At 35.7% G+C, this 12,314-nt stretch overlaps 1 non-coding gene across 1 annotated transcript; it reads left to right on the top strand.

Moving 5' to 3' along the window:
• Positions 1–10,864: 10,864 nt before the first annotated feature.
• LOC115873902 lies at positions 10,865–11,028 on the top strand. Its single transcript, XR_004048674.1, has one exon. It is a non-coding gene; the product is annotated as a U1 spliceosomal RNA (small nuclear RNA).
• The last annotated feature ends 1,286 nt before the right edge of the window (positions 11,029–12,314 follow it).

The raw sequence follows: 12,314 nt of genomic DNA, 5'->3' as shown, positions 1-12,314 counted from the left end.
CAGTAAAGTCAACCGGTTCTTGTTGGTGCATGCCCTTGAGTGGATTCTGGCTCATTCTGAGCTTGTAGGACTACAGAATGTTGTTAGAGGCCACCAGGTCAGTTCCAACGCCTAGCAATCCTATGCACAACAGAACAGACACTACCTGATCCCACTCCATTATCACAATTGTGTCTATGCCTAAACCCATTGTTGCAGCCACTGTGTCAATCCATCTCCTTGAGGGCCTTCCTCATTTTTTGCTGTCCTTCCACTTGACCAGGCATGATGTCCTTTTCCAGGCACTGGTCTTCTCACCACCTGTCAATGTACTTAAGATGAAGTCTGACCACCCTTGCTCTCAGGAGCACTATGGACATCTTCAAAGACAGACTTGCTTGTCCTTTTGGCAATACATGGTAGTTTCAATGCTCTTTGCCAACATTATAATTCAAATGCATCACTTCTTCTTCAGTCTTCCTTATTTAATGTCCATCTTTCACATGCAGATGAGGCAATTGGCTTGGCTCAAGCAAATTTACTTCTCAATGGAACATTCTTGCTTTTCAATATTTTAAAGAAGTCTTGTGCAGCAGATTTACCTAATGCAACACGTCTTTTGATCTTTTGACTGCTACTTCCAGAAGCATTGATTATGGGTACAAGTAGGACAAAATCCCTGCCATTTCAACCATTCCTCCATTTATTGTGATGTCAAATTGCAAGCATTTTGGTCATGTTGTGAGGATTTTGGTCTTTACATTGAGTTGTCATCCACACTGAAGGCTTTAATCCGAGATCTTCATTAGCAAGAGCTTCTAGTCCTCCTCAGTTTCAGAAAGCAAGTTAATGACACAATATTGTTGGCTGGAAGTGCGGAGGACTTCAGGCACTTGCTGGTAAAGATTAGGGACTGCATCACAGGGTTTCCTAGACTAGTGTTAGAGTAAGAAGTCAGTGTCGCTGTGATATACAGTTTGCCCAGGAAGTTATCAAAGAAGAGCCTCCTTGTTCTACTAATCACCAAAACTCCACACCTACTGCCTTCAATTGGATTCTGATTTATAACAACTCTAGATAGGGTTCCCAAGACTATCAATCTTCATGAGAACAGATAACCTCATACTTCTGTGACGTAGCGGGTGATTTTGAACCACCAAGCTTGGGAACAGTGTCAGGACTCCCATGCACAGTGTGCTAAAATATGTCTTTGAGTCCTGATAAAAGTTCTTCAATATAAGAACATGAATCATACCTAACACCAGTTACAGAGACTGTTTTTTGCATAAATGAGTTAGCATTTATTGAATAAAATAGTAAAATAATAAAATGACAATACAAGTGAAATAAGCTAGTCACATTTAAGGGTAGTCCAATGGTTTCTGAACATTGCTTTCTTGGCTGATTATCCATATTTTACTAAACTTCTCTGAAACAAGTTCCTCTGGGACAATATAATTTTATGCTTATGATTCTTGTCTGGAATATAATTGTATATGAATTCACAGATTTGTACTATTCTTGAAGTCAGAGTAAAACTAAGATGCCACTTAGCTCAATTCTCTCATTTTAATAATGAAAAACCATGGTATTAAAATGAAATATCTTCCATAAGAAGTTGTAGATTTAAAATGTGAAGTGATATTTTTGACTTTCAGTTTAATTATTTTCCTGAAGTTTCTTCCTCAGATATTTTTCAATTTTAACAATACCCCACATCATTTTTCAGTGTGAAAGTTTTTCATATGACAGGCACTTATGCCTACATTTAAATGAAAATTCAAACGCATATATAAGTGCATTCTGTTGTAACTTCTAAGCCTTTCTATACTACATTTAAAAAATGAATTCTTATTCCATAATTAGCTCATATGGTAGCATCAGATTGATGACTCGATTTGCTAAGTAGGTATACAATTTTAAACATACACACTATTTCTACGGAAATGTAGTTCTTTTATTTTCTTCTTCTAAATTGTTCTTCATAGTGATGTGTGATCAGGAAGGCAAAAATCTCAATTTTCTAAACAGTGTACATGTACAAGAGGTCACAGTTAAGGTTACCTTGGGAGTTCTAAATCTGAATTTCCTGACTTTTGTGGGTTTAAATCATAACTTTAATGTTCCATTAATGCAGGGTATTTTTTTTACACTGCATTGTTTTATGTCTTTATTCTGCACTAATGGACATTGTGTTGATTTCTGTGAATATCAAGGAGAGCTCAATATTTCTGGTAAAACTCTTTTTAGTTCATGTTTTCTTTTTTTTAAAATACCTTTATTTAAGTTTCACTAAAACAATTTAAAAGCTTTCCTATCAATCACCTTTTTTGTACTTTACAAAAAGGGACTATGAAATTATTATTTAAGATTAGTGTTTGTCTTAAAAATCTTGAAAATTTTGTGGTTTGTTTTATTGTTTTAGTAGCTTAAACTGCTGTTAAATCATTCAGACAATAGCTTTCTCATTCAAATTTTAAAATGTAAGGTCGTCCATCATTTAAAGAAAGAAAAAAATAAATAAAAAAATTAGACCTGAATCTCAATTACATCTCCTCTCCTAGTACAACTTTTCAATTTTTGGATCATTCAGAAAGTTCCGCACAGGAAACATCATGCACATCAATACTGTGTGTAATCAGTTAGAATCCTGAGTGAGGAACTAAATAAATATTTATTAAGATAAAGGGTGTTATTAGCTTTCTAAACTTCTTGTGTTTATCAGTATATATTCTTCCAAAATATACTGCTTTATTTAAAGGAAGATGGCATGCATCTGCTCCAATTAGTTTAGAGATAAGTGTAGAACTGAGTATTGTCCAGTCACAAATGAAAAGAGTAGGCAGTTACTTGTCCATTACCGATGCGCCAATTAAATAGAGACAGACTATAAATTTAGTGAATGCAAGGCTGTTTTGTTTACCATTTGGTCAGTGGCTGTAATATAATAGTATTAAATTGACTCCTTAGATCTTAAATAGTTTGGTTTCTGTTTTAGTAATAAGTTGATGCCATTATAATATAATATCTAGTTTTCATGTATAGCTTCCATATTTTTATTAAAGTACCAATAACCTCTAGAAATGTTATGTATGTACATGTTTGAAACATTCAAGTTGGTAGCACAGGACATAGAATTTGAAGTAATTGATGATATTGTATGAAAAACAGAGAAAAATCTAAATGTATGCTATTAAATTAGGTCAAATTCTTCTAATGTGACAAATATTATTAACTCTTAATATACTACAATATTTAATATTCACCTGAATGTTCAGAGTTATTATTACTAGCAGGGAAATTATGGTTCAGGTAAGTCAAGTAAGTTGATGTGGGGAAAGTGAACAATGTAGAGACTATAGTAGGATGAAACAGTGGAACACATACAAACAAAACACTTTGGGAATAGTATTATTATTTGGGGCATTATTTTTTATTTACAAGTTTATTTACATGTATACCCCAAACCCAAATGCCCTACCATTGAATTGATTCTAACTCAGGGACTCAGAATAGAACTGCCCCCTACAGTTTCCAGGGCTGTAAATCTTGATAGATGCCAAGTGAGTGTACCCTCTTACTCCTCATTCATTTGTCTGCTTGTGCTGTGCTTGTGAATGTCCAGTGATGCTGCTGAAGGTAGGCCTCTAGTGTTTCACATACAAACAGGTTCACCTTGGTGGACAGGATTCACTGGGGCTTTCAGACCAGGAAGAAAGGCTTGGCTAACTATTTTGAAAATTAACCTAAAAGTCCTTTCTGAATAACAACCAAGGGTTTTCCAATATGGGCTGGAAAATAAGCTGCTCAAATTGAAAAACACTCAAAATTCAACTAAGGAAGAGCTATTTTCTCCAAATGCAATTGACTTTAACGACACAGATGAAGGGAAGACTTTAAAATTTCATTTGCCTTGTGACACAACTTGAAACGAGAAGGAATAGGTCTAAATGAACTTCACCAATCAGAACATGGGATGTAGAGAATAAATCAAGCTAAGTTAGAAGTCACTTAGAATTAAGTCAAATATTTGAATACTGATGTGGATTAACAAATTGGAGTGCTTTGGTATTATCAAACCAACAACAACAAAAGAAACTCACTGACATGGAGTCCGTTCTGACTCATAGTGACCCTACTGGACAGAGTAGAGCTACCCTTGTGGGATTCTGAGGCTGCAAATCTTTATGAGATTAGACAGCCTCCTATTGCCTCTGCAGTAGCTGTTACCATTGTCCTCTAGTTTAGCAGCTCAATATGTATCCCACTATGCCAATGGTTTTCACAATTATCTGTCCTACAATTATAGTCTCCACCATCCCAACAGAGGCAAATGAAAGAGGTATAATATTGCATTTATTATTAAAAAGAATATTTTTAAATCTATTCTAAAATATTACACTGACATTAATATGCCAATATCTATATGTATTAAAAGAAAAACAGACCAATGTTTAAATTTTTTAAACCAGCCATGAATGCCACAGATGAAGACCCTGAAGACTTTTACAAAATGTTGAATCTACAATTTCTTCAACATGAAATTATAAATCATTAAAATATTGGTGACAGGAATATGAAAGTTGGAAATCAAGGCAGCAGTTAAAAATACAACCTTGGTGATATAAATGACTTTGGAAATTACATGAAATAATTTTCTAAGATTATTGATTTATTTGTCAAATATACTTTTACATGACATTCACCGTTAATATATTTGGAATTCAGTGGATAGATTACACAAAAATCAAATCAAGTACTTCTCTGTCAGTTGAAAATGGGAAAATTAAATATCAGCATTAGATACTAAGGCAGGGGCTTATTTACCATCAATTGCTCACTTCCAAATACAAATTGTAGCTGAGTGAAATGAGGCAAATCCATAAGAGCCAAGGTACAATCTTTGATCCATCCCTTCGGAATATAGAGACCATCTCAAAAGCACATTCAACAGACTGAAGAATAATGACCAAAGATCACAAGGCTTGTCGAAGCACTATGAAGATATAATACATGAAGAATGTAACAAGTTATTGAAAATATAAAAAACAAGAAAAATATCAATATGGATAACAGAAGAGATTCTGAAAATTACTCTTCAGCTCAGAGTAGCAAAAACAGAGGGATTATGAAATAAAGGAGTTGACAGAATATTTTAAAGAGTGACTCAAGAAGACAACGATAAGTATAGTAAGACATTCAAAGACTTGAAGATATAAATTTAAAATAGAAGAATAATATTATCATTTCTCAAACTGAAGAGAAAAATAAAGCTTAGAATGATACTACTGTCATATTGTATAGACAAAGCATATTGATTGGCATGGGGAACATGAAAAGCACATGAAAGTTATGCATAATCACTACATCAAAATGATTTGTTGGCATCCAACCATTTTCAGGAGGTACAATATGATCAAGAACCAATGATGCTTATGGAAGAATATCATGCTGTACTGAAGGCATTGGCAAAAAGAAATCACCAAGAATTAACAGAATACTAATTAAGATGCTTTAATAAACAGATGTAGCAATGGTAACACATATCTATGTTAAGAAGTTTGGAGATAGCTACTGGCCAACTGACTGAAAGAGTTTTACATTTGTGTCCATTAAATTAACAGATAGTAATGTAGAAAATAAGAAACATTAATTGATGCCATTAATTACTGCTAATGTCATACAAACCTTGGCCAAAGTTGAGAATAGAAAAAAAGAAAACATTTTACCTATGTCTTATTGATTATTCAATGGCATTTAATTATATAGGTTATAATAAATTATGAACAGCTAAATAGATAATGGAGAATGGGGGGAGGGATGTCTTGAGAGGAAGGCCAAGAAGCTCCAATGGTAGGGACTTCGCTTAGACCAGCATAGAGTGGTCATGGAGAGATATATCCTATACTTCTAGACAGTGAGATTTTCAGCATAAAATAAATCTATGTAAGTTATTTAAAGTAAAAGTGCAATGCCTTCTGACAGATTCCCCTTTGTCATCAGCTCTCAGCACAAACCGGAGTACCAAAGCTCCTCAACCCACCCAGACTAGATAGAGTTAGTTAGGATGGCTGACTTTCCAAGCTGAAGGGACATCCTTCTGTGCGGTGTGTTCTATCATTCCTATGCCTCCCCTCCCCTTTGAAACGAAGCCATGCACTACTCTTATAATGCCTCCTTAGTCAGGACTTCCCCATCTGTTGGTCATATGAGTACTCTTATTTTATTTCAGTCCCTCAATGCATCATGCATCTGGCAGTTATCACCAACATCACAGATAAAGTTCCTGGACAAAACTTGTGAGTCCAAATAAATGTTGGAAATGCATATCAAATGTATCATGGGCCGCAAGAAGAACAAGTCATTGTTAGAAGAAATACAACCAAAATTTTCTTTAGAAGTGGGGAACAGAATATGTCATCTTGCTTATTTTAAACACATTACCAGAAAAGTGCATGCTTGGTAGAGGATCAATAAAAATGAGGAAAATAGTCCAGTAGGTGGATTGCCACAATAACTTCAACAATTGGCTCAGTCACATTAAAAATAATAAAGATGGTATAGGGTCTGACAACTTTTCTTTATCGATAAAGCAAGTTTTGGTAATCTGTTATTAAAAATCACTAAAAACCTTATGGGTTTTGAAGACTGTCTTGATTTTAATGTATAGGTATTTTCAATACGTAAACAATGCTAAACTGTGCATTTAAAATTTGCAAACTTTTCTGTTAAAGTTATTGAAATTTTACTTAGCACAAACAGTACAAAACCATGAAAATTTCTATGGAAATAATAAACAAAATTAAAATTTCAAGTCAGAAAAATAAGGATCCAAATAAATTTCTGGTATTTGTTTTCTATTGGGAAAATAGTGTTTAACCACATAAACTACAAAATCATACAAGTAAAATAGTATTTGATCATGTCTGTTATAAAATTATGTACATTCTGTTAAATATGGAGACCAAATAATTAAACTTCATGGCATAAAATGCATTTTTGGATAATAGTTATGAGTTTTTTTTAACTATTTCAAATTCACAACAAGCATGGAACTTGAGATTAAATCTATGGATGATTTTTAAGCCCAAATTTTTCTTAGATTTTATTACTTCCCTCCTCGTGGGATATTTCTCTTAAAGTAAAATTGCTTATTACAGCAATTAAGAAAAAATATTATAGACTGGTATATTAAAAAGCAGAATTGAAAAAGTACTCAACTGTTATCAATTATTTTTAGACTACGTAGCTTCTTAACTTCAAATGAAGTGTAAACGTATTTCAAATTTTAATTTGTTTGAACTCTCAATGGCCTCAAAACAACCAGTCATGCTGGTAGCAGATGTTCACAGCAATGCCTTTGATTTACCAGTTGATTTTTTTTCCATGAGATTTTAGCATTTGGTGACTTGAACTATAGCTTGGAAAAAACAGGGCAGAAACAGAGCTAGAGAGGGGGAAGAAATATTTGTTACAGATACCTTCATAATCTTGTCATTCTGTCACTGCTTTCCTGGGTCATGCCGAGTTCCCTTGCAAAATGACTTGTAGATTTCCCTGCCGCTGACAAAAAGTAGGAGAAGCAACATTTCATTTATCAAGGTACTCTTTCGCCTTGGTGCAAAATGCCATGATTTCTCGTTTGACCTACTAGGTCTCTTGCAGGCGACTTTTGAATCACTCTACCAAATGATTTGTTGAAATGGAATAAAAATGAGATCCATTTTTTTTTCTGGGATAAAGATTATTTGCTTGTCCTCTCTTTAAGAAGCTGTAAATAAACTGTCTTGGTGCATCTTATATCAAATTTGAAATATATCTATATGTTTCATGATATCATGGACAGACAGAAGAGAAGACAATCCTGAACATATTTCTGTACATGATATCCCTGCAATTCTGAAGCAAATGCAGATTCCGACTAGCTAGATTCTTTCAAAGGGACAAAGATTTTTCATATATAATTCATTCTGATGGATGATAGCAAGATGGCTAAGATTAATAGTCAGAAGCATGCACTTGTTTATGTGACTCATAATCATAGTTACTACCCGGGGCAATATCTGGCTATCCAGTAATACTAGTTAAAACTGGATATTTAGGTAACCTATGCCTAAGGAAGAGAGTCCTAGTTCTCTCTACTGTGATTCTAACCAAAAATTCTCTTTTAGCTAAGCATTGGGGATGTAAATAATTGGGAAGTGTTACATTTAATAAAGAAGTTCAAAACACATTAGAGTTACCTGAATACTCATAAATTGTAAAGAAAGTAATTGTCTAGATGATCTTTTTGGTGTCTTGAAAGCCAGTTTTGATAGGCAGCAACAGAGCTTCGGAGAAATAAAGATTTTAGCTTTGTGATAAACTAAAAGTCTGACCATTCTAAGCAATATAAAATGAGAGTATACTTTTGAACTAAAAATGTGGCCATTTTTACTGCTATTGAAACATAGGCAGACTTGTTTCAAATGACAGATCAAACATCTTTCTTTGTGGTCAAAAGAGTCAGGAATATGAAGTTTAGCTAATAGTTTCCTAAACTACCAATTAAACCATAATTGTATGTATTTTTAGAATCAATTTTTCCTAGAAGAAAATTGAGAGAGCATAAGAGTAAATAAGTGGTTGCCTGGGATGTGTGTCAATTTAAAGAATGATAGAAAATCTGTATGAGGGATCCTTTCTGAGGGATATAATGCTCCCATTGTACATCTGGTGGCTGTACAAAGTGGTAAAGATACTAAAATTCAATGTCTTTGATATCTATTTCTGCTATGTTAGAAATAGCATGGTGGCTTTCACAAATATAAATTAATTTTCTTAGAGTTTAGGAGACTCCAGATATAAATTCAGTGTCTCACCTTTCATGAAGAGTTTATTGGCCAGTTGACTCTGAAGGAAGGTTCACGTCCATCTGCACAACCTCTTCTTGGTCATGTCCGCAAGTAGGACTCTCTGGTGGTTGGTCCTTCAATCCACTGGCTTCTGACCCTCACATTATCTTGCTTGAGTGAGTGTTAAAAAGTCCTAAAGCTTAACCAACAAGTATCCAGAAGCACTCAATTCCTTCAGGAGCCCCCTGTCTGAAGTCACTCAGCTTTCATTCTCCGTGGGCCATCTCCAGTGTTGCCTCACACCAGTCTCTGGTTCTGCTGTCACTGTTGCTCTGTGGCTCCTCCTCACTGTTTTGTACTGTCTCTTGGATTTGGGTGGCTCTTAGTGCAGAGATTTGTTTCCTCTTTGTTAAAGCTCAAAAGACATTGACTCAAGCTAAAACTTAATCGAACAGATTGTTGTATTAGGCTGAGTTTCCTAACAAAACAAAATTAGTCATACTTATATATGTATAAGAAAGAACTTTATATCAATAAAGAATTTTAAGACAAGAAAACATTCCAGTCCAGTCCAACTCAAGTCCATGGTCTGATGGTAGCTGGGCCATTTTCAGACTCACATAACTGACAGTGGATAAGGCAGAAAGGTAAAGTCGGAAGCTGGGAGCTCACAGGCTGGTGGGTACAAAGTCCTGTGGATGAGCTGCCAAACCCAGAGCCAGAATCATAACCCAGAAAGTTAAAAGGGCAAGAGAGACAAGCAAGAGTCAAATAAAACATTTCAAAGGCAAATAGAGAAGGTAAAGTAAAGCACGATGAAATGTGCAAATATCTAGAGTTAGAAAATCAAAAGGCAAGAACAAGCTCGGCATATTGAAAGCTGCAAGAACTGAAGAAAAATACCAAGCTTTGAGTTTTATCTTGAAGTATTCTAAGAATTCAGGAAGCATCATAAGAGCAAATAAATGGTTATCTATTGAATCAAGAATTGGTCAGCACTCAGTCATTTCAAGAGTTAGCATATGATCAAGAATTAATGGAAGATGTCTGTGTTAGGCTGGGTTCTCTACATAAACAAAACCAATAGCACTTATATTGGTATTATATTACATTATAAAAGAAATTTAGTTAAAAAAATGGCTCACACAGTTTTAGGAGTAGGTAAATCCAGTCTGGTTGAAGTCTATCGGTCATTGATAAGCTGGAGACTCTTCCTGAACCTTAAAGCTGTCAGGGCCAACAGACCAGGAATCAGGGAGAGACTGCAAGAAAACTGCAGGCTGGTGGATTTAAAAAGATCATTTATGTATATGACACTGTCGAAACATCCAAGATTGGCAGTCTTTGGTGGCTCCCATGGTCATCAGGCAATATGGCAACCCATTGGCTCACAAAACAGAGATGTAAAATGCAGGTCAGCAAGAAGAAGTGAAGCTCTCCACAACATCAACTTAAAATATAAAGTAGGCAACACTCCCAAAATATCATCAGGGCTATCACTGCTTTCCTTATAATAGACTCCAGCATAGAGTTGATTATATTATATTAGAACATATAATGAGATAGGCTTCCATTGTTAAGCCACTGAGACTTCTGGCACAAAGCCCAACTTGTACTGAGTCAATTACAACAAGACAACATTCCAGAAATTGATGAAATATCATTAGGAAGTATCAAATGCTGGAGTGCTGGAAGCATTCATGAGTGTATGGCAAGGAATTTGGAAGATAGCAACCTGGAAAATTGTCTAGTGGAAACCCATATTTGGATTCATTCCAAAGAAAGGTGGCCAAATAGAATGAAGAAATTATCAAATATCACCATTAGTATCACATGCATGTAAAATTTTGCTGAACACAATTTTAACATGGATTTGGCAGTATATCAATAGATAGCTGCCAGAAATTTGAGTCCGATTCAGAAGAGGACATAGAAAAAGAATTACTATTGTTGAAGTCAGGTATATCTAGAGTGAAAGAGGTTATCAGAAAGATGTTTACTTGTGCTTTACTGGCCATGCCATTAAAAATGTAGATAATAACCAACTATGGATACTTACCTGGCAGGGGAGATACCATGATCAAGAAGGTGGTTTTCCCAGGACGAGGCTTATCCATTGCACTCCGGATGTGCTGACCCCTGCAATTTCCTCAAATGTGGGAAACTCGACTGCATAATTTGTGGTAGTGGGGGATTGTGTTCACTCTCTCCCCTGAAAAAAACAACAACAACCAACTATGGATACCATGGTTTGGATTATACGTACATATGTAGCCAGATATATAACTTGTCATTTTTTATGTTCTGTCTCCACTATATTTTCTTGTATTCTTATAAGGTGATAAATATTTCCCTGATATTACTTTACCTCTGTGTTCTTGAAGATGTCTTTAACAGGTGCTTTTCTGAGTGTTCAGAGCCATGTTCACTCATTTTGTACATTTTTATATATTTCATATACTTTATTCCCTTTTCCACCTTTGTTTGAATTGAGATCTTGACATACTCTATGCTTCCAGAAACGGTGGATGAGGACATATTGACTACACTTTATTTTCATTTGTATAAAAATTTGACGCATCTTTTGAGACATACAGTTGTCAGGCATGTGAAAAACCACATATTGATGAGAATCCGATTTCTAGAGCTAGTCACACAGACCAGTTCTGCTTTCCTTAAGTGATATGCTTCTGCTTACAATGCCAGCTAATGATGTCATACATTTGAAACTGTGAATCAAAACATACTGTGCCTGCGATAGCCCCTAAAATTTATCCTTGAAATGACCATCTTTTGGGTGCATAAGCAAATGTGGTGAAGAAAACTGATGGTGCCTGGCTATCAAAAGGTATAGCATCTGGGGTCTTAAAGGCTTGATGGTAAACAAGTGGCCATCTAGCTCAGAAGCAACAAAGCCCAAATGGAAGAAGCACGCCAGCCTGTGCGATCATGAGCTGTCGAAGGGATCAGGTATAAGGCATCAGCAGAACAAAAATCTTACCATAGTGAATGATATTGGGGGTGTGGAGTGGAGACCCAAAGCCCATTTTTAGGCCATTGGAGATCCCCTTGCAGAGGGGTCTCAGGGAGGAGACCAGCCAGTCAGGGTGCGATGTAGCAACGATGAAAAATATAACTTTCCTCTAGTTCTTAAATGCTTCCTCCACCCCCTACTCTCATGATCCGAATTCTACCTTGCAAGTCTGGCTAGACTAGAGGATGGACACTGGTACAGATAGGAACTGGAAACACAGGGAATCCAGGGCAGATGATCCCTTCAGGACCAGCGGTGTGAGTGGCGATACTGGGAGGGTAGAGGGAGAATGGGTTGGAAAGGGAACTGATCACAACTACATGTGACCTCCTCCCTAGGGGACAGACTACCGAAAAGTGGGTGAAGGGAGACGTCAGACAGGGCAAGATATGACAAAATAAGAATTGATAAATTATCAAGGGCTCATGAGGGAGGTAGGTGTGGGGAGGGAAGGGAAAAAATGAGGA

This window comes from Echinops telfairi, unplaced genomic scaffold (genome assembly GCF_000313985.2).
Source record: "Echinops telfairi isolate 266 unplaced genomic scaffold, ASM31398v2 ScPeMD7_7469;HRSCAF=8507_1, whole genome shotgun sequence".
Taxonomy (NCBI): Eukaryota; Metazoa; Chordata; class Mammalia; order Afrosoricida; family Tenrecidae; genus Echinops; species Echinops telfairi.
The sequence above is the reverse complement of the archived record's forward strand: the minus strand, read 5'-3'. Positions and strand labels throughout refer to the sequence as shown.